The following is a 23,658-nucleotide window of genomic DNA, read 5'->3' on the forward strand; positions in this document are numbered from 1 at the left end:
GGGTGCTGACTCCACTGCCTCACCTCTTCTTGAGGAGGTGATCACACTAAGAGCTCAGCTGGCCTCTCAGGAAGCCAATCAACAGGGTGAGCTGACTGAGCTAAAGGAGAGGATGGGGGCTGAAGAGAAAGCCCACCGTGAAGCACAGGCCCAGCTTCAGGCTTCATCCGGGAGGCTCTCCGGTGACAACGAGCAGTTGCGAATGCGCCTGAGCCAAGGTGGGAAGGAAAATGCAGACATCATAGAGTTGTGGCGCTCTAAGCTGGAATCTGCCATTGCCTCTCACCAACAAGCAATGGAGGGGTTGAAGGTGTCCTTCAGCAAAGGGGAAGGTGCCCAGGCGACAGAGCTAGTAGAGACCAAGAGTGCCTTGGAGAGGCTGAAGGTGGACCACAAGTTAGCGCTGGAGGAGGCAGGGGCCAGGCACAGGGCAGGGGCTGCAGTCTTGGCACAGGAGACAGAGGAGCTAAAATCACAGCTGCTGATTGTGTCAGAAGAGAAGGAGCATCTGGATGAGTCTCTGCGGACCAGTGTGGAGAGTGCTGAGGAGCAGCACCTGGTGGAGATGGAGGATGTGCTGGGCAAACTGCATGCTGCTGAGATGAAGGTAAAGGAGCTGGAAGACAACGAAGCAAAGTTAGTCCAGCAGGTCCAGGACAGAGCCAGAGAGGCCCAAGAGCAGGTGGCAGCTATGGAGGCCCTGAATTCCCAGGAAACTCAAGGTAACTTAGAGCTCCAGAGCCTGAGGACCCAGCTGGAGGAGGCCCAGAGCCAGGCCCGCTCACAGGGCGTCAAGGTGGGCCTACATCCATCTTCCCATTGTCAATCACCATTTCAATCTCCAAATGTATATCCAATCCCATATATTATAACTAACACATTTGCCAATTGATCATGGAATACATCTGTATGATACTATCTGTTATAGCTTATCCCTTTCATCAAATTCCTTACTTGAATTTATTTTTATTCATTATTACCCTTTCCTCCATATTTATTTTGTTTACTTATTGTCATTTTGTTTTCTTCAAAATGTCCTCCATGTCCATGCATGGTGTCACCATCTGGCCTGTGCTATAGTTCAACGAGTTAAGCTCTGAGTTGGAAGGACAGCAGCAGAAGCTTCTCTCTGTGCAGCACAGCCTGACCTCTGTTCAGCAGGAAAAGAGCTCCTTGGAGCAGGAGCTGGTGAGTTATGGGGCCTACAGAAGGGTGGTGAGGAGCCAGGGGTTGGGCATGGGTGGCATGACTGTTGGGATAGGACTTAAGGTAAGCTCAGGTAAGGAAGAGCATAGCATCATCAGCATGCTAGTGAATGCTACAAAGAATGCAATGTTGTGCTACACAGATTCATCACATGGTGGTGACACATTCTTCAAGAGGCTAGATGCCTATAGAGGTTTTGACTTATTATATCATCATGGATAAACCATAATTTCAGTCTTTAGTATAAGCATAACTTGGATGTCTCATTATGAATTGTGAGTAATTTTGAGGTGTGTCTTAGAACAACACATTCCAGCATGCACACACATACTAATAACTTTTTTTATTTCCTCAGAAACAAAAACTGGAAGAAAGCACAGATGAGAAGATTAAATCAACACAAACTATGCAAGGTAAATGTATTTACTTGGCTTGATCTTTCATACCCTTTTTGTTTGACAGATCTCACTTGTAGATACATGAAGTAATCTGAATTCAACTCCTTCTTTCAGAGTTGCTTGAGAAGCTTGGCAAAAAGGAGGAGCAATGCACATCTCTCTCTGATGAATCAGAGGCTCTAAGGAGCCAACTTGCAGGTCAGAGCTTTGGCCAGAATTGTGGTGTTTAACGTACAGCACACACACAGTACAAGTCACCATTTATGTGACATTGTTTTTTTGTTCTAGTTGAGTAAAGTGTGAGTAAATTCCAATGAATTGTCTTCCTTATGGGTTATTTTTCATTCCATAAAACACCGGTGTAAGTGTGAATATGCCTGGTTAAAAAGGGGACACGTGATGATAAAAAAAAATCACAAAATATCACCATTATTGCTCTCCTTGGTGATAAAGTTGTGTTTATGTCCATTGTGTGGGAAAGTTGTCTTTACTGACATGTCCATTGTGTGGGAAATATGTGTATGTTGTAACAAAACGGCGTGTGTTCTTGTTCAGGGACTGACTAGTAGATTTAATTGTGTTTCTCACATTCAGGCCTGGAGAGGAAGCTAAAGGCTGGGGATGAGAAACTTGATCAGATCACAAAGGACAAGGCCCAACTCAAAAGTGACATCTCAGACATGATGAAGTCAACAGGTGATCGCTCAGAACAGCTCACCAAAATGAATGAAGACCTCACTCAAAAAGAAAGGTACATGCCTTTAACAGCCCAAAAATGTTCTGATGAAGTCTCTCGTACATTGCATTTTCAGCAGAGGTGTGTCCTCAAACATGCCAATCCAAATGTTATTTGCTCTGTTGTAGAACAATGAAACGTTAATTTTTATCTTACAAATGTTGATACCTGACTTGCCTTTAGTGTTATTTAAGAAATTACAGTTGTATAAACTTGGGTGATGTTGAAGTGTCTTTACATTGCTTGCTGAACAGAATACAACATATTCACAAATTACTCATCTTGTACTTGTACTGTAGTTTTAATGCTCATCTCAAATAGTAAGATGTTGCTCATAAAGCATGTGATAGTTGCTATATTAAAGTAGGTCTCACCATATTTCTAGCTTGGTTTATCAGGTCTTACTGAGGTTAATTTTGTCTCCATATGTGACATGGTCTGGTGAAAAAGTCCCCAAGTAGGGCAAGGTAATTTTTCAGTTCAGAGATTATGAAAGTGCAGATTGTAAGCTTTCAAAGGATGTGTCATACATTGAAAAATAGTTGAAGAAGATTTGCTTATTTGAATGTTGGTATCATCTCGTTGAGCTACCTAGCAGCTAAAAAGAAAACATCGCTATACTGACATGTAACTGCATGTTTAGCACATCAGAACACGCTGATAGAACATCAACATAACTACACATAATTAGATGATCACACAGTCCTTGCTTTTGAACATGAACATTTTAAAACATGTTTGTTTAAAAGCCATGTATCTCTAACCCAGTAGCCTAGGAACAGGACGGCTGGCGATACAGTGAATCCAATTCACAAATTATAAGTATTTAGTGATTCTAAAACTGTTATTTGTTATATTGAGTGGGTTTTTCAACACTTCAGATCTCCTATCTGCAAAATTCACTTTTTCACAGACAGACTTATCATGTGCAGCCTGAAGGCCGATTTAAACTTCTGCGTAAAATCGACGCCGTAGCCTTGCCTACGGAGAGGCTTGACGCGCACATCTCCAAAAATGTAAGAACGCGTCAGTTTCTACGCAACCATAAGCTCTGTGATTGGTCCGCTTGGTAGCACATGATTCCGACTCTCTCGTCGGCCAAAATGCGGAAGCCATGACAGAAATGTCATTTACTTTTTCTGTAATTACTCATTAATAAAGATTTGAAAAATTATGATAACCATCGTATTATCTTAGTTTAGTGTCATTTCAATGCATCATAGAACTTTTATTTACAACAAGCATAACAACAAAAAGATCGCTATTTTGACGCTTTGAGCTTTGAGCTCTGTTGAGTTCCTAACCGGAAGAGGCACAGCACAGGGGCATAGAAAACACACTGCCACCTAGCGATGTGACGGTGTAATTGCAGCGTGGCCTACGCAGAAGTGTAAAGTGCGAGACCCCTTACGTAGATTACGTAAGCTACGCACGTAAATTCGACGCAGAACTTTAAATCGGCCTTTACTTTAATTTAAAGTGAAAACCGCAAATCAGAACATTTTGCAGATAGGAGGTTTTGCGTTTCGGCCATCGATATGATCAATATTCAGTCTATCATTCTTTAAAACTGTTCCATAGAATGAGCCTCTAGTTTGTAGTAGTAGTTTAGTTATCCCCCTCTCCCCCTCCTTTTCCTAGGCAGTTAGAGGAGTTACAGACCCAACTGGCAGAGGAGAAGGAACGGATGGCACGTTCTGAAGAGCAACAACAGCAGGAACTGGGCCGGAAGGACCAGGAGCTGAAGGAGATCACAGACAAACATCAGGGTCAGCTAAACAGCCTGCAGAAGAAAATTGTTGACCTGGTGAGTGATGATCTGGATAAAACATTGAAAGTCAGGGACAATAAGAGGTTGGTGAAGACTACCGAAATGGCTTTGAATGTTATTAGAAATGCCTTTTCTTGAGTGCTGCCACATATTAACCTATAACACATAAATTATAGGGACTTGACCAGACCTTGTCCTGATCATTCTCTCCCTCCCTGTCCCTTTCCTAACAATTGGTGATGTAATTAGTTAAAATGTCTCTCTTCTTATGCATTGTATAGGAAAAGCATGTGCAGCAGTGTGAGACCCAGGCCAAGGAGCTTGAGGCCTCTCAGGAGAAGGCCCTGTCTGAGGCCTCAGAGCGCCATGCACAGGAGCTTCAGGGTCAGGCTAACAAGGCGAGGCAGGAACTGAGCATCTCCAGGGAGAAAACCCAGGAGCTGGAGAGGCTGGTATCTGACTTGCAATCTTATAAGGAGAAGGCCCGGGTAAGCACCAACTTATCATAGCATCATATTGTTTGTCTCCAGTGTATTAGAATCACAGATTCTGTGGAGGTGCTGCCTTTTAGTACCAAATATCCACCAATGCAGTGTTTCCTCTATATGCATTTATTCGTGGCGGGCCGCCACGAATGAATTTCCTCCGCCACTATAATTGATTCAGACAGTCCACTTTGATTCAGGCTGCGCAGAAAGGCAGCGAGTTATTATGACCGGAGAACAGAAAAAAAGCAGATTGAAGCTAGATTTAGGCCGCTTCCAGACCTACATTTCGTTACGATTTAGGGCGTAGTTAGTTACAATATGTTACAATGTTGCAATTAACCTCGTCGTTTGTGTTCGCACTGCAATCGAGACTGAATCGCTCTCAACAGGCGCGAGGCGACGCGCTTTCAAAACAGTTTTGTGATTGGTCCGAATTTAGCGGGACATTTGGATTTCTCTTTTAGCCCGTCGCCGGTGCCTTTAATCCCGTATCCTAATCGAAAATGCAACATCATCAGCGACGACTGTGGGTTATTGCATTTACTGCTGTTCTCTGGTTCATGTTCTTATACCAGTGCTCAGTATAGAGTATTTTAAATGAACATTCGTAATGTATGTCTCTGATATTCATGGTCAACTAAATCAGCCTATTTTGTGAAACAAATAATGTTCCCGCTAATGGGTTAACCGAGCATTCTCGCACCTAACGTGCAAGCACCTAGCTTCGAACTATTCATAGCAATATGCGCGGGGCAAAAATAATCTATTGCCTCTAAAAATCACCACGAACAGAACGGCGGAGGTACGGGTAAGCAGGGCTCATGTTGGTGTCCTCAAAGGTAAGAGTTGGTTTTCTTTAACTCAACTGATAGCATTACCTTGCTGTTGTTGTTTACCGAATGCTCCATCTGACTGTCACACTGTGATTTTACTTGTGTAAACAGTTAATGAGTAACGTTAGCCGGTTTTGTGCGTGTACTCTCATGTAGGCCTACTTCGTATTGATCTTTCTCTGTGTGTGTGTGTGTGTGTAATGCGCCTTCCGCATGTTCCGCTGCAGCTGTAGGATTGGTATTTGATCACCTTCTATATAAAATCACCTGCTCGGCTTTAATGACTTAACCGCTATTTAAGAAATTATAATTGTTGCCACCCTCTAGTTTTTGGTGAAATTACGTCTTTGTTTTGAGCGCCAGTGCGCATTGCGCGCGAAAAATTAGCGCTCCGCCACTAATATGAAAAATCCTCGAGGAAACACTGCAATGGCCATGTTTTGTGCTGTTAAGTAATGTTTGATTGTTGTAATGCAAACTGTGATTCCCACATGTAGTGGCTATAGACATACAGGATGTTCACATTTTGTTGCCTCAGAGCCTGGAATCTGATTTTATTGTCTTTGTTTCACTGATCTAGACAGCAATACAGAAATACAAATTCTAAATATTTGTAGTTGTAATTTATAAAATAAAAAATAAAAAATACCTGTTTGTAAGAGACCCCCCTCGCTGTGGCTCAAATGCAAATCAATAATTGTGTTTGCAACAATGAATTCAAGTGATGCTAGAAATGTGTTTCTTTGGCTTTACTACAAAGCATTACGTTTATTGCAAACCCAGCACACTGGTGCACCTTGTCCCATGTGAAGAATAGTGGTAGCTGCATCATGTTATGGGTGCTTGTCACTTGATCAGGGGTCAAGAGAAAGTTGAGAAATTTGCTGAGTTGGTAGTGACATCCTAATCTACACAGTGTGTAATTGTTTTCTATTAAAATCGGGGACCCTACAAGGACAATGATATTCATTCCGATATCACATGAACTATTATCCTTGCACTCAGATGGACTCAATTCATCTGAATAAATTGTTGAATAAATGTTTGCATTTTAGCTAATTTTAGGAGCGCCACAGCAAGGGGGGTGTAGACCTTTGCAAACAGGTCTTTACTTCACTTTGTAAGTGTCCAGTAGGCTGTGTAGATCAGTGTGAAAGAAATCCTAATTTAATGTATTTCGATTCCAGCCGCTGGGGCAAAAAAAGATGAAAATGTTCAAAGAGGGTGTAGCCTTTCTATAGGCACTGTATATACACTTTATACTACAAATGTCATTGCACATATTTTATTAAGGTTGCTCACCCTGCTTCCTTCTACTACATATTTTGGATGTGTGTAAGAAAATTTGCCTTTGGTCAGGATGGGTGTGAGAAAATGTTTATGAATGTTGGAACCCAGCTCGTCCCTTCAAATGCCCTAGCAGTAATCATAAATGTTCATGTTTATGTTACAATTAACAACCAGCAAATTATGGTCCTAATATTCATCTTCATTTCAGCATTTTCTGTGTGGCTATTTTTTTTTTTTTATGGGCTACTTTGAAAGCAGGGGTACTATAAACTGATGCTTGGTGGTGGTTTTAGTTTACCACCTTGCTCTTATAGATGGAGTTTGATAAACGTATGTGTGACTTGTGAGTTTGTTTTGTAATTGTACCTCAACTTCTTAAGAATCTTGATTGATTGAATGGAACTGCTCTGATCATTTAGCATAGTGTTTTGGATGCAGTATGCATTATGCCATATGAAAAGGCTAATTGATATTTCAACCCATGAACTGCTCTCCTGGTTTAGTCAGTGTTTATCCTGTTTTACGTACATGCAAAATGTAAGTAATGGAAAAGTAGACACTTTGGTCCTTGAGAAATCACTAACATAGACCTAAAAAGAGTTGCCATCACAATTATAATTCACACACAAACCCATACTCTCAATTGAAAATGTTTGATTGCTGTACCCCTGTTTTCAATGTATTTGTTGTAAGTTCAGGGTGGTGTCTGCTGTGGTATCTTTTTCCCCATAATGTTTATGCTTGCACCAGCTTAACCCTTCCAGTTGCATTTTATTACTTTTGTTCATTTGCTTTACTTCATTTTTGGTTGTGTTCACTTCACCTTTCCCCTTTTTCTTTCAACTTTTTTCCCTCAGTCTCTTTCTGCTGAACTTGACTCCTCCAAGCAGGACGTTGAGCGTTTGTCTGCAGACCTGCAGAAGCAAATCACAGCTCTGGATTGTATATCTAAGGAAAGTGCTACGTTCAAGGCTCAGAAGGAGAATCTTGAGAAGCAGCTCTCAGATGTACAGGCCAATCTCTCTGCCTCTGAGGCTTGTCACAAGGAGCTCTCATTCAAGACAGAAGAACTCTTGACATTTAGGGACAAGCTCACAGAAGATCAAGATAAACTTTTGACCACAAACCAGCAGTTAGATAGAGAGAAGGCTTCACTGTCCAAAGAGGTGGAGAATCTGAGAGCTGTTGTTCAGGAGGCACAGGTCAAAAACACAAGCCTGAAGAATGCTGAAGCTGAGCACCAAGCCCAAATTGAAGAGCTTCAAAAGGTCAATACAGAGAAGAATGAGGTCCTCCTGAAGTACCAGCAAGAGATTCAGCAGCAGGAGACTAAGAGGGAGGAGCTATCAAAAACTAAGAGGGAGGAGCTCAAAGGCCAGGCAGAATCATCTGCAGAGGCAAAGAAGCTTCTTGAATCTCAGCTGCAGGCTAAAGCCAATGAGCAACATACACTGACCTCTGCTAAGGATGCCCTCTCTAAAGAAGTACAGGACTTACAGACAAAACTGTCAACTGTGACACATGAAAGGACTACTCTCCTGGAGTCTGAATCCAATCTGAAGGCAGAGGTTGCCTCTGTTTGCATTGAAAGAGATACAGTGGCCTCTGAACAACATCGCTTGCTTAAAGAGGTAGAACAATTTAAGGCCACTCACACTGGATTGATAGCTGAGAAACAGGGTCTGCTTGACGAGAAAGTCCAACTGCAAGCCAAAGTACAGGACTTTACTCAACAATCTCTCACTGGAGACAAGGCCATGGATGAGATGTCTTCCAGCCTTAACAATGCTGCACAGGAAATAAAAGCCTTGAATGCAGAGGTTAAGGCCTTGAAGTCTGAACTGAAGCAGAGAGACCAGGCAAAGGGGGACTTGGCTGGAGAAAAAGAGTGTCTGTCTACCAAGCTGGAAGAGCTTGGCAAAGAGGCCTCCTCCCTGGCTAAGGAGAACATGGACCTCCCAGCTGTACAGTCAAGGCTGGAGCAGGACATTTCCTCTCTCCGCAGCAGCCAAGCGAGCGGTGATGGGGAATGCTCAAGGCTCCTTAGTGAGGTAGAGAAGCTGCGAGCTATCCAGAAAAGGCCTGTGGCACCTGTTGCCGTGGTGCCCGCCGTCACGCCGGCCGCCAGCCCCACCCCCGCCGCCGGGCCGGCCCCTCCCCCTGGCCTTCCGCCACTCGTGCAGGCCACAGCGGAGGCCAGCGAGGCGGCCAGGGCCCCCGGGCCCTCAGACACTAAAGAGGCCCCCCTCAGAGCGGGGCCGGAGGCGCCCGTCTCAGCCGAGGGCAAGAGCCCCCCCGAGCCCCAGACACACAGCCTCTCTCGGAAGAGTCCCACTACAGGTATGGAGGGAGGGAGGGAGGGAGGGAGGGAGGGAGGGAGGGAGGGAAGGAGGGATGGATGGGAGGATGGAGGGAAGGAGGGGTGGAGGGAGTGAGGGATGGGTGGATGGAGGGAGGGAGGGATGGAGGGAGGGAGGGAAGGAGGGAGGAGGGAAGGAGGGAGGGAAGGGTTGTTGAAAGTTTTTTTTAATGGAGTCTTAGTCGAGAGGTTGTTTTAATAGTTTTAGTAGTATGACTTTTAAGATGGTCTATAGGAACAGTATTGTACAATTTTAAGTGGACAGCCTGAAATTGTTGTTTGTCAGATTGTAATTGTGATGTTGGCCGTTGTGATACATTATGCTTTCATTTAATAATAGCCAATCAAATGCACATATGAAAATATGAATATATAATTAGGTCTAAAAGGGTTAATGAGACGGGTTAATTATACAGATTATACAGCTATTGGCATGAGCGTAAACTCCTCGCCCCTCCCCTACTGTTTCCACATGACCTTGACCACTGTGAAGGTTGTGGAATTGTCTTGTTTGTACTGATTTGAATGAATGTCTTAATTTAGAGTTAGACTTCTATCATTCTGTACCTAACTAGTTTTCCTCATCTCACCTCTCCTTCTTTTTCTCCCTATCTCTCTCCCTCTCTTTCTCTCCCTCTTTCCCTCTCCCTCTCTCTGTCTCCCTCTCCCCCTCTCTCTCCCTCCCTCCCTCTCTCCCTCTCTCTCTCTCTCTCTCTCTCTCTCTCTCTCTCTCTCTCTCTCTCCCTCTCCCTCTCCCTCACTCCCTGATTGGTCTAGATCTGGCCGAGGCCAATGGGAAGCGCCAGTACAACCGGGACTTCCTGCTGGGCTTCCAGTTCACGCCCGCCTGCGTGCAGAAGCCAGAGGGACTGCCTCAGATCAGTGATGTAGTGCTGGACAAGGTGTGTGTGTGTGTGTGTGTGTGTGTGTGTGTCTGTGTGTGTGTCTATGTGAGTGTGTTCTAGACAGTGTGTGTGTTTGTATGTCAGCCAGAGCAGTGAGGAAGGCCCTGAACCCTCTACCAATATGGCTCAGTCAATATTGAGCTCTAAAAACGGAGACGTGGAATATGGGAGCAATGGAAGCTGTCTTCTTCCTCCCTCAGAGGGGAACTCTTTGTTTGTAAGGAGCAAACTACTCCATGAGTCTGGCTTATTCAGTCAATAAACATGTAGATAGATTTTTTCTCAGCAGCCCCTCCAGAGTAATGAGTTTGTCTACACACACACACATACAGTTATGAGTACAGTGAGGTAGTTTATTTACAGTATCTAATGTGTATGACATGTTAGCGTTTAGAGCACCAGTGGGTTAGATCCTAATGAGAGGGGGGGAGGGGGTTGAGGAGGATGAGGAGGGGGGAGGAAGGGGAGGGTCTGGCCGGTCCCGCCCCCCCCCCGGCTCAGAGTAGAGGTTCACTGCTGTCTTCTCACTGCTCCCCCTGCTGGCCTGTTCATTGTGTCTCTCTGTCTCTGTCCCTCCCTCTCTCTCCTTCTCTCCCTCCCTCTCTCCCTCCCTCCCTCCCTCTCCCTCCCTCCCTCCCTCCCTCCCCCTCTCTCCCCCCCCAGATAAACCAGAACAAGGTGCCGGTGCGGGGGTCCGTGGACTCCAGGGTGATCTCTCGGGGTCCCGACTTCACCCCGGCCTTCGCAGACTTTGGCGGCAGGCAGCTGGTCGGAGGCCGCGGCGCCGCCGTGAGTCACGCACACATCCACGCTCATGTAATTATACTTTATCTTAATTTTTTTCTATATCTTTCCCTTCTTTCTCTCTCTCTCTCTCTCTCTCTCTCTCTCTCTCTCTCTCTCTCTCTGTTGAATCTCAGCCTTCTGATGTTGTAGTAAATCAATTTAAAAAAAAAGAGAAAAACAAGAAAGAAAAGACATTCTTGGGTTCCGACCGGGGAGATAAGTGATGGTGAACGTGCGGTCGTGCCGTGAGGAGAAGTTGTGTTTTTTTGGTGTCGGCCACATTTTAAAAGGGCATAGATTAAATCTAAAAGAGAATGAAAAATCGTCAAATCAAAGCTCTAATTTGAGGAGATTCAGGGATTTTTTTTGGCCTTTGCGGGAAGGGATGCCATGCAGATGTTGATGTGGGTATGTGTTTGTTTGTTTGTGTGTCTCTCTCTCTCTCTCTCTCTCTCTCAATCTTACTTGCTCTCTCACTCTTTCTCTCTCCCTACCCTCTTCTCCCTCTCTCCCTCCCTCTCCCTTCTCCCTCCCTCCCCCTCTCTACCCCCTCCCTCCCTCACTCTCTATCTCTCTACCCTCTCCCTCCCTCCCCCCTCTCTATCTCTCTACCCTCTCCCTCCCTCCCCCCTCTCTACCCCTTCCTCTCCCTCCCTCCCCCCTCTACCCCCTCCCCCCTCTCCCTCCCTTCTCTCTGTCTATCTCTCTACCCTCTCCCTCCCTCCCCCCTCTCTACTCCCTCCACCCCCACCCCCCCTCCCTCCTTCTCTCTCTCTACCCTCTCCCCCTCCCTCCTTCTCTCTCTCTACCTCTCTCCCAGATGATGAACATGGGGGGAGGGGCCCGGCGGCCCCCGCCCAGGAAGATCATCCTGAACGTGTCGGCCAATGACGAGGTCCAGCTGAAGAAGTCGGAGAACGCCTGGAAGCCCGGCCAGAAGGTCCAGACCCCCTCGGACGACCCGGAAGTGGTGAAAACACAGGTAGAGGCGGGCAGACCACCTAGACTAGGCCTTTTTAAGCCCAACACATTAGATCACTGATACCCAGTCCTGGTTCTGGAGAATCTCACCTGGTTGGACGAACCAACCAGGGCCCAGTATTTCAGAACTTTTACGATTCTTTTGCTTTTTTTTTTTGCTGTCTGATTATGAGTCGTATAGGGGGGAAATCAGGCAGCTCGATCTGATCCTGGATAGCTAACAATAATCTGGATCGATCTGATGCAGGTTAAACGTTTTTAAATACCGGGCCGAGAGTATTTAAAAAACGACTGACATGGATACACTCTTATAGGAACACACACACACACACACACACACACACACACAAACAGACACCACACTCAACCACAGCAGGGCCTCCAGCCCTGTTTAGACTGTGTCATCACACACACACACACCCTTTTGTATACCTAAATACACACACACACACACACCCTTGTAAACCTAACCTAAATACACACACACACACACACACACACACTCACACACACCCTTTTGTAAACCTAACTACACGCACACGTACACTCACACACACCCTTGTAAACCTAATCGAAATACACACACACAAACACACACACACACACACACACATCACAAAAATAGCTCTCAGCGGTCCTTGTTACGACTGAAGTCTTTCCAGTCCTGAGTAGTTAATGGAGTGTGAGGAGGAAAATGTTTACCTCACTAAACATCGTCGTGCATCGTTGTCATTCCGTGTTATTGCCGCCCGCTCCACACAGGAGCTGTTCCGGAAGGTCCGCAGCATCCTCAACAAGCTGACGCCTCAGATGTTCAACCAGCTGATGAAGCAGGTGACGGACCTGACCATCGACACGGAGGAGCGGCTGAAGGGCGTCATCGACCTGGTGTTCGAGAAGGCCATCGACGAGCCCAGCTTCTCCGTGGCCTACTTCTGTCGCTGCCTAGCAACGGTACGCAAGCTCCCGTCGTCACACCCTTCGCCTCTTCGTCACACACCGGCGGTTCCGGTTAAAGCACCGGGCTAAGCATAACGCCTAAGGTTGCGGGTTTGATTCCCAACCGGGACCGTATATATACCAAAAATGTGCTGATATCTATCTCTCTCTCTCACTCAACGTTTCTCACCTTTCTCAATAAACAATCTGACGATGTTTTCTCCTGTCTCGGGTCGTCGCCATCTCTCTCTCCCTCCCTCCCTCTCTCCCTCTCTCTCTCTCTCTCTCTCTCTCTCTCTCTCTCTCTCTCTCCTTCTCTCTCTCTCCCTCCCTCCCTCTCTCCCTCTCTCTCTCTCTCTCCCTCCCTCCCTCCCTCTCTCTCTCTCTCTCTCTCCCTCTTTCTCTCTCTCTCTCTCCCTCTCTCTCTCTCTCTCTCTCTCTCTCCCTCTCTCTCTCTCTCTCTGTTCCTATCCTCTAATATCTATCTATCTCTCTCACTCAACCTTTCCCACCTTTCTCAACGCCCCCTCAACCCAACATGTTGTTGTTGTTGTCGTCGTTGTTGTTGCTGCAGCTCAAGGTGCCGATGACAGACAAGCCCAGCACCACGGTCAACTTCCGCAAGCTGCTGCTGAACCGCTGCCAGAAGGAGTTTGAGAGGGACAAGAGGGACAAGGTGTTTGAGAGGAAGCAGAAGGAGCTGGAGCTGGATTCTGCACAGGTGTGTACGCCACACACACACACACACACACACACACACACACACACACATACACACACCAACAGCAGAGCACTAAGCTGTCATACACACACACACCTTCCCCCCCCCCACCCCTTTCACACATACAGGCCTTCCCAGTAGATTCCATGCAAATTCCAGGGTCGACGTATGTGTGAATGCGACTGACCAGGGAAATCCACCCGGGCAATTACCCTGGTCGAGACCATGGAAAGTCCCGGGTTGCTGTAAAGCCTCTTTCACACACAGTTCCCTGTAATTCCCAGCAAAGTGAAAACACGAAAATCTGTGCTCACTACCTTTTCCAGTTGAACATAAACTAAACTATTTAAATGCTGCTATTGTCTGCAAAGTTACAAGATACTTACATCACACCATTTTTTTCAAAGGATGCAAAGTTCTAATGTAGCCTATATGGAGAAGTTGTAATTGATCCCAAAGTCTGTTCAAACCCCAGGCAGCGAGACCAGCAGGAAAACACAACTAGATCTTCTATAATTCTAACTGGATAGTACTTCGTTTCCAATCATAGATATCTAGATTACTTAACTTAGCTAGCTTACTTTTACTTATCAAATGTACATTTTGGGATATAGACGCAGTGCACACACACACCGTCTCCTCTCAGCTGTCTTGCATCGCGCAGAGCCCGCAGAGCCCATAGCAAGTCTAATTGAGTCAACTGGTATTATGCTTATCACCAAGTTCTCCCATACTGTGCTTATGGACTAGTATAGTATTTTTATTTCAACGGTAATCAAGTGCTTTAGTTGGGGAGCGAAACAGTAGACTCGCTGGAACGAGACAGGCACGCGAGACTGCCACATATCATACCTCCGTCCCAAATTTCATCATCATATTTTTCAATATAAAACGGAGGTATGATATGGCAGATACATATATGGTACATGGCAGTCCCACGCGCCTGTCCCGCTCCAGTTCTATATCCAGTTGAATTCAATGATTCAAGTAGATCGCGCCACCAGGCAAATTGCCGACGTGTGAAAGGGAGCGACACGGGTATCTACCGGCATTTGGCTCATGTGTGAACGGCGAAAATGCCCGGTTGACACAGCTTGGGATTCCATGGAAATTACAGGGAACTATGAGTGAAAGAGGCTATATACACATACACACACACACACACACTCCCCAACAGCAGACCACTAACCTGTCATACACACACACACACACACATACACACGCACACACGCACATGCCCACACGCACACACTCCCCAACAGCAGAGCACTAAGCTGTCATATACACACACACACACAATATTAATTGTTGGTCATTTCTCTCTCTCTCTCTGTCTCTCTTTCTCCCTCTCTTTCTCTCCCTCTTTCTCTCTTTCTCTCTCACCCTCGCTCTCTCTCCCTCTCTCTCTCTCCTTCTCTGTCTCTCTCTCTCCTTCCCTCCCTCTCTCTCTCTCTCCTTCCCTCCCTCTCTCTCTCTCTCTCTCTCTCTCTCTGCGGTCCAGTCTGGGGAGTGCGAGCGTCTCCAGGCGGAGCTGGAGGAGGCCAAGGACAAGGCCCGGCGGCGGTCCATCGGCAACAAGTTCAAGTTCATCGGCGAGCTGTTCAAGCTGAAGATGCTGACGGAGGCCATCATGCACGACTGCGTGGTGAAGCTGCTGAAGAACCACGACCAGGAGTCCCTGGAGTGTCTCTGCAGGCTGTTCTCCACCATCGGCAAGGACCTGGACTTTGAGAAGACCAAGGTGAGGCGTGGGAGGGTGTTAGATAGGGGTTGTGAGGCATGGGGGGGGGGGGGGGGGCAGGGGTGAGGCATGGGGGGAGTTGGACAGGGTGGGGAGACACAGTTGTGAGGCGTTGGGGAGGGGGGGAGGAGGAGGGTGGTGGTGGTGGTGGTGGTGAGACATGGAATGAAAATATGGTTCTCTTCGTTTGATATAGGGAGTCATGTCTTGGAGAGGGTTTTTACGCAGTGTTTATGGTTAGGCAAACCGCACAAACTTTTTTCCGCAACGCACTATGCTGGCTCGGATAGATGGTTTCCCTTCACATAGCTGCTTTCAGTTGTAGCTGTTTCAACAGCTATGGTGGATGAGGAACCAACCATCCATCCAGCCCCCTCCCCCAGTTAGGGTGCTTCCTGGTTTGGTGGATTTTGTGGCAGTGTGGAGAGGGGGGGGGGGGGGGGGGGCATAGAAGAGATGGACTGAAGACGTGCTGGCCGGAAAACGTCTGTTTGGTGCTAGGACACTTTGGTTTCACCGACTAAAGGCTTAAGCCTAGTCCTCGACTAGATCACACTTTCAATGTAAAACCTCCATTGAAGATGCTTTTTTAGTCTAGGATTAGGCTTACGTCTTGTCTGGGACACCGGGCCCATTGTGTTACAGTTTAAAGTTGTTGCAACTGTTTGTCCCTTTTCATGGGATTCACTTTCACACAGACTTAACTGAGAACTGGTAACATCATCCCTTTTTCCTTCATTTCCGCCGGTGTTGATACTCCCTCTGTTCTGGACTTCCTGACTGAGTTGGGATTTTGATTTCCCTAAAGGAACCAGACATTATAGCTCACTGTTATTATTGTTTAAAAATAGATTTCAAATTTCCTTTTTTTTTTTTTATGTCGGTCGATAGAGTAAATACATCTATTGATCTGCTCACACCACTGTGTTTTCACAACATCGCTGACCCCCTTTTTGCTTGCTTTTGGCCGTCATAAGATCAGGCTTTAAATATATATTTTTATATATACTGTATATATATATATACTATAATATATATATACTATAAATTGACAGTTATAATACCTCTAACCTAAGGAAACGCACTCGAACACCGCTCTGTCTTTTGTTCCATCGTGCCCCCCCTAAAAGGCTCTGTTGGGTCTCGGGGGGGGGGGGCAGTAGAGCAACAGAACCACTCTCTCTCTCTCTCTCTCTCTCTCTCTCTCTCTCTCTCTTCCAAGTCGTAAAAGTTGCACAGTTGCTTAATTGGGTGTAATGAGAGGAAATGGCTGTGGCTGCTGTCCTGCTGTCCTGCTGGAGGAGCTGGTGGGAAGATGACGGTGTTGTGTTGATGGTTTGGGAAATGACCCTTGACCCCTCGCTGTCTCTCTCTCTCTCTCTCTCTCTCTCTCTCTCTCTCTCTCTCTCTCTCTCTCTCTCTCACCCTAGCCACGCATGGACCATTACTTCAATTACATGGAGAAAATCATCAAGGAGCGCAAGACATCGTCATGGATACGGTTTATGCTGCAGGACATAATCGACCTGCGATTGGTGAGTGTGTGTGTGTGTGTGTGTGTGAGTGTACAGGTGCGTGTGTGTGTGTGTGTGTGTGTGTGTGTGTGTGCATGTGTACGCGTGCGTGTGTGTGTGTGCATGTGTATGTGTATGTGTGTGTGCATATGCGTGTATGTATGTATGTGTGTGCGTGTATGTGTGTGTGCGTGTATGTGTGCATGTGTATGTGTGTGTGCATGTGTATGCGTGCGCGTCTTCTAACGGTGGTGGTTTTCTGGTCTCTGGTCCGCGGTGCAGCACAACTGGGTGTCGAGGCGGGTGGACCAGGGCCCCAAGACCATCGAGCAGATCCACAAGGAGGCCAAGATAGAGGAGCAGGAGGAGCAGAGGAAGGTCCACCAGCAGATGCTCAACAAGGACTCCGGCAGCAAGGGGAGGAGGCCAGGTCAGTCAGGCTCAGGACCCACGTAGAAATCCTCTTTAAGGCTTAGAGCACAGCCAGGCAGGGAGACAGGCAGGCAGGGAGACAGCCAGGCAGGGAGACAGGCAGGCAGACAGGCAGGCAGGGAGACAGGCAGGGAGACAGACAGCCAGACAGCCAGACAGACAGACAGACAGACAGGCAGGCAGGCAGGCAGACAGGCAGGCAGGCAGGGAGACAGACAGACAGCAGACAGACAGACAGAGAGACAGACAGACAGAGAGACATACAGTCGAACTCACAACCTCCAAATCTACAGTCGAACTCACAACACCAGCCCTACATCTCTCTCTACCCCCCAGCCGTACATCTCTCTCTACCCCCCAGCCCTACATCTCTCTCTACCCCCCAGCCCTACATCTCTCTCTACCCCCCAGCCCTACATCTCTCTCTACCCCCCAGCCCTACATCCCTCTGTACCACCCAGCCCTACATCCCTCTCTACCCCCCAGCCCTACATCCCTCTCTACCCCCCAGCCCAACATCTCTCTCTACCCCCCAGCCCTACATCCCTCTCTACCCCCCAGCCCTACATCCCTCTCTACCCCCCAACCCTACATCTCTCTCTATCCTCCAGCCCTACATCTCTCTCTACCACCCCGCCCTACATGCCATTATGAGTATCAGGTGGAAACACTAACCTTGTCACCAATTTCCTTTCAGAATTTTGAACAAATGTACATTAAACTCCGAGCAGCTGTGAAGTCCAAACCACAGTGATGTCACCGGTGGAGGAGAACGGAGAGGGTCCGACATTTTTTACAGTCTCAACGTCTTGCCACATTGATCAGAGACATTTGAAAGAATTCGCAGAATTTGAAAGCCACGATAATCCCCACTTCAGTGTGTTTTGTAATCCTACCGAAGCATTTTATTATCTTTTTGATTAAACACAAATCCTCTGAATAACCTGCATCCATTGTTTGTGTCTGCCACCCCCCACCCCCCAAACTAATGCCATCGTCTGGTGCTTGTTTTCTGCATAATGTGCTCATTGATGTGGTATTCAGGCTCATGGTTATAAAGGATTGCAAGATACAGTATGCCTTCTATCCTATGAAACATTATATTACATAACACAGTTACACATTTGCCCTGGCAAATCATTGTCAAATTATTGTGTTTTACCTGTTCTATGTGTTCTATGTCACTCCCCGTTCTTCTCCCCGCGGCCCCTCGTTGGGCTGCACCCCCACCTGCTGGAATTGCTTCGCAAACTGTTTATTTCACTCAAACACATAGCCTACCTATAAATAGTACAAACCAGAGAAACTGATATCGGATGCAGTGGTGTCCTTTTTTCCTGTGCTGTTTGCATGTATAACTGCCAACCCTAAAATGTTAAAAGATTATTTAAAACACATTAGCAATTAGGAAAGCTTCACGATTGTGCGTGTCATCCGTGCGCCGGGGCCATGCTAATCTTCTCTGTGTCATTCCAATTTTAGTATATGTGCCGCCGAAGCGAACACAAACTCACTACCGTATGGAAAGCTATTTGAAGGGGGCGTCCTGGCGGACATTTTCAGTCATGGTTGATGTGATATCCTGGTTAGACTACCTGTAGTACCACCCCACGCCAGTAGGGGAACCCCAGAGGTGTTGGGCTGGAGTTACCTGTTATATAGCCGGGGTACCAGAGTAAGCCAGGCAGTGCCCGGAGTACCATGTTGTACACACCTGTTCTTGAATAAGGTTAACTTGAATCCTGGATGGCATTCCCATTATTCATTAGTTAGGTTACCACATATTGGCGACGAGGATACTGGAGGGACATAAGGACACGAAGTCAAGAGCCCGAGTGAACGAGTATGCTGGACGGGAGTTCAAGTTCAAGGTGGCGGTAGGACTGAATCGGATTGTTGCTAGCTAGCGAGCTAACGAGCTACGGTGGACAAAGGAAGATTCAACGGAGGATTTAAGGTAACGGGAACATGAGTGCGTTGCTAGGGACCCTATCAGCCTACGAAGCTAAGGACCAGACATGGGAGGAATACTGCGAGATACTGGAGCAGTTTTTTGAGGCAAATGACATAGATGATGGGGATAAACAGAGAGCTATTCTCATCAGTGTAGTGGGGCCAGCCACGTACAAACTCATGAGGAACCTACTTAGTCCAGAGAAGCCTAGCTCGAAAACGTACCAGGAACTAGCGACGTTAATGAAAAATCACTACAGTCCGAAACCCAGTGAAATTGTCCAGAGGTATACATTTGACTCCCGCACTCGCCAGCCTAATGAGACCGTCAGTGCATTCGTAGCCGAGCTAAGAGAGTTGGCCCAGGATTGTAACTACGGTGCTACCCTAGAACAGATGCTGAGGGACAGGTTGGTGTGCGGGATAAATGAAGATCGGATTCAACGACGTTTGCTAGCTGAAACAGACTTGACATTTGAGAGAGCATATAAACTTGCTGTAGCTGCAGAAACCGCTAGCAGAAACGTTCACGACCTACAGGCTAAAGCCGCGTGTAACCAGGTGAGGACCGAGGGCGCACCAGGGAGGAAGGACGAGAGACGTTACGAAGATGTTAACCGGAGACAGAGAGAATGTTACCGATGTCACGGGACAAAACACAGTGCCGGTGAGTGCAAGTTTAAAGATGCCAAGTGTCACGGTTGTGGGAAATTAGGCCATATAGTTAAAGCTTGCCGTAATAGAAGCAGAGATGACGCACGCGCCAGTGTAAACAACGCACCCAGAGCAGAGTACAGGGGCGCACGTCCACACCGCTCCCACAATGTGCGCGAGAGAGCAGAGGACGGGGATGAGAGTTCTGATTCAGAGGAGGCATTCACGTTAACCTGCTTGAAAACGGAAACAACGATTCAGAAAGTGAAACCTTTTGTTATACATATTGGAGTAAACAAGAAGACTAGTGTTGTTCCGATACCGATACTGGTATCGGCATGGCCACCGATACGCACAAAAATGCTGGTATCGGTATCGGCGAGTACTAACAAATATATAACACCCGATACCAAACTTTCACTATCGCGGAAAAACAAACACGCAACTGTGGTTGTCGAGGAGAGGAGCGGTGGAGCAGCGAGGCTCACCTCAGGTAACCTGCTGTCCCTTCCAGCTGCTCAGAGCCCAAGCTAAGCTATGCTACCGGGGCAACGTTCGGAAAGTCCCCCTGAGAGCGCCGGAGCGCACACTGGGCTCCGACGTCATAAACGGACCGAGGAATCCGATTGGACGAGGCGTTCTACGAGTGCCGATCAGTTTCCCAGAGCGACTTTTACCAACGCAGCCCTCAGACATATAGACTACGCCACTCCGCTTAAAGCGATACAACCCACAGCCAAGATAGGACACATTTTACAGGAAAAACATATCGACCTTAATCGATATTTATTTCGGTTGCACAGTCTAGCACCGCCACCGGCGTGCTGGAGAGAGTTCAAATAATAATAATAATGTCCGCGCGGCCGCTTCTCCGAGTCCCGCCCAGCTGTTCCCCTTTCGGGATAGTTCTCGGCTCCGTCTCCGCGCCACACCCCCTTTCGGGATCTGCTGTTGTGGCTCTCCGTGTCTCTCTCTCTCCGTCTCTTTCTCTCTTTCTCTCTCTCTCTCTCCGTCTCTCTCTCTCTCTATCTCTCTCTCTCTCTCTCTCTCTCTGTCTGTCTGTCTGTCTGTCTGTCTGTCTGTCTGTCTGTCTCCGTGCGGCAGGTACTTCCTGCCTCCTTCCTTCTCCCGAGGAGAAGTTTTCTCTATGTTTGTTTGAATTGTTTACATATGCAGAACACAGAACACACATGCATTAGTGGTGCAGGAAGGCCTACTGTCACAGCGGAGTGTGTGCGACGCGCTGGCCAATGGGAGAAAGATCATCGGCCACTTCAAGCATTCCCCACTGGCCACTTCACGTCTGCAAACTGTACAGACTGAACTTGGAATGCCTAAAAACTTTTTTTTTTTTTTTTTTCAAACGCCGTGGTATCGGATCGGTACTCGGTATCGGCAAGTACTGCACGGTCAGGTATCGGTATCGGGATCGGGATCAAAAAATGGTATCGGAACAACACTAAAGAAGACAGTAAATTTCGAAATTGATACAGGATGCAGTGTGAGCATTATGAATGAGAGCAAGTTCAATGAGACGTGGGGAGAAAAACAACGCCCCCAAATAAGACAAACCAAACTCAAACTGAAGTCATACACTGGTGAACAAATCAGTGTAGTAGGTGTAGCAGAAGTGGAGGTGAGACATGCACAGCAGGTGAAGTCATTACCTCTAGTAGTAGTGAAAGGTGCGGGACCTAGCTTATTAGGAAGAGGGTGGCTGGAAGCCATAAAGCTGAAGTGGGATGAAATAAAGAATGTGAGTACAGAGGCACAAACACTACAGGAAGTACTCATTAAAAATGAGGAAGTTTTCAAAAAAGAGCTAGGCATGTTAAAAGGCATGAAAGCAACAATTCGGGTGTCTGCCGAAGCCTGTCCAAAATTCTATCGCCCTCGCTCTGTTCCATATGCCATGAGGTCCAAGGTGGAAGAGGAGCTGGACAGACTGTTGAAGGAGGGCATAATATCACCAGTTAAGTATGCTGAGTGGGCAGCACCCATAGTCCCTGTGTTGAAGCCAGATGGTGCGGTCCGGATATGTGGGGACTACAAACTCACAGTAAACAACGCATCCTCTCTAGAACAATACCCAATCCCCCGTGTCGAGGACCTCTTCAATGCCCTGGCGGGAGGAAAACAGTTCTCCAAGCTTGACTTAAGCCACGCCTACCAACAAATTGAGATGGAGGAGGAATCAAAGAAGTACCTAACAGTGAACACACAGAGAGGCCTGTTCACCTACAATAGGCTACCATTTGGAGTATCATCAGCACCAGCAATATTCCAAAGAATGATGGAGAGCCTACTGCAGGGCCTGCCCCAAGTAGCAGTGTACTTGGATGACATCATACTCACCGGGAGAGATGAAGCAGAGCACCTGAGCACGCTGGACAACGTACTCCGACGGCTTAAAGAAGCGGGTCTGCGACTACACAGACGGAAGTGTGCGTTCCTGCAGGATGAAGTCGAGTACTTAGGACACAAGGTCGATGCTGAAGGCTTACATCCGGTGGAGAGCAAGGTGAGAGCCATAGAGGAAGCCCCACCCCCAAACACAGTGACAGAGCTGAAAGCATATTTGGGCTTGTTAAATTATTATAATAAATTCATGTCTAACCTGGCCACACACCTAGCCCCGTTACATCATCTGCTGAGAAAAGGTGTGTCATGGGCCTGGAACAGAGAACAGGAAGAAGCTTTCCAGAAATCGAAACAGTTACTCCAATCAGCCAAAGTGTTAGTGCACTACACGACTGACAAAGAGTTGGTGCTGGCGTGTGACGCCTCACCCTACGGAGTGGGCGCCGTGCTCTCACATGTGATGGAAGACGGAAGTGAGAGACCAGTGGGGTTCATGTCACGCACGCTGACACCTGCAGAGAAAGGTTATTCACAACTCGACAAAGAAGGGTTAGCAATAATATTCGGGATTAAGCGGTTCCATAAGTACCTCTATGGAAGGACGTTCACAATCAGCACTGACCACAAGCCATTGATATCATTGTTTCATGAGAAGAAACCAGTGCCACAGATGGGGTCGCCCCGAGTGCAAAGGTGGGCAGTCCTGCTGAGATCATACGAGTACAAAATAGTGTACAAGCCAGGTAAAGATCACGCGAATGCAGACGCGTTGAGCAGGTTGCCCCTACCCCAGGCCGAAGAAGAGGAGGATGCAGACAAAGTGCTCATGATAGAGGTCATGGATGACCCACCGATCACAACAGCTCAGGTGAAGCAGTGGACGGCCAAGGACAAAACACTCTCCCAGGTGCATGAGTGGTGCCTGAAGGGATGGCCAAGAGAGGTGGACCCATCAGTCAGCCAATACAGTCAGAGGAGGCTGGAATTGAGTGTGAAGGATGGATGTGTGCTTTGGGGGGCGAGAGTGGTCATTCCGAAGAGAGGAAGGATGGCCATATTAAAGCAGCTACACCACACACACCCGGGAATATCCAGGATGAAGGGCCTAGCACGCTCATATGTATGGTGGCCAGGAATGGACATGGAGATTGAACAGGAAGTGCGGTCCTGTCAGGCATGTCAAGAGAGCAGGAAGTCTCCAGCCTGTGCCCCACTACACCCATGGGAGTGGCCTGAGACGCCGTGGAGCAGACTCCACATCGACTATGCAGGTTCCTTCCTAGGAAAGATGTTCCTGGTCATCGTGGACTCGCACTCAAAATGGATAGATGTGTATCCAACCAACACAGCGACCAGTCAAACAACCATCGAAAAGCTCAGACAGTGCTTCAGCACACACGGTTTGCCACAGATGCTGGTATCAGACAACGGAACATGCTTCAAAAGTGCTGAGTTCGAGGCGTTCATGAAGCAGAATGGCATACAGCATGTGACATCCGCACCATTCCACCCTGCATCGAATGGCCTGGCAGAAAGAGCAGTACAGACATTCAAAGAAGGGATAAAGAAGGTGAAGGGAGAGACCTTGGA

The sequence above is a fragment of the Nansenia antarctica genome (genome assembly GCF_963989245.1).
Source record: "Nansenia antarctica genome assembly, contig: SUPER_18_unloc_1, whole genome shotgun sequence".
In the NCBI taxonomy this organism is placed as follows: domain Eukaryota; kingdom Metazoa; phylum Chordata; class Actinopteri; order Argentiniformes; family Microstomatidae; genus Nansenia; species Nansenia antarctica.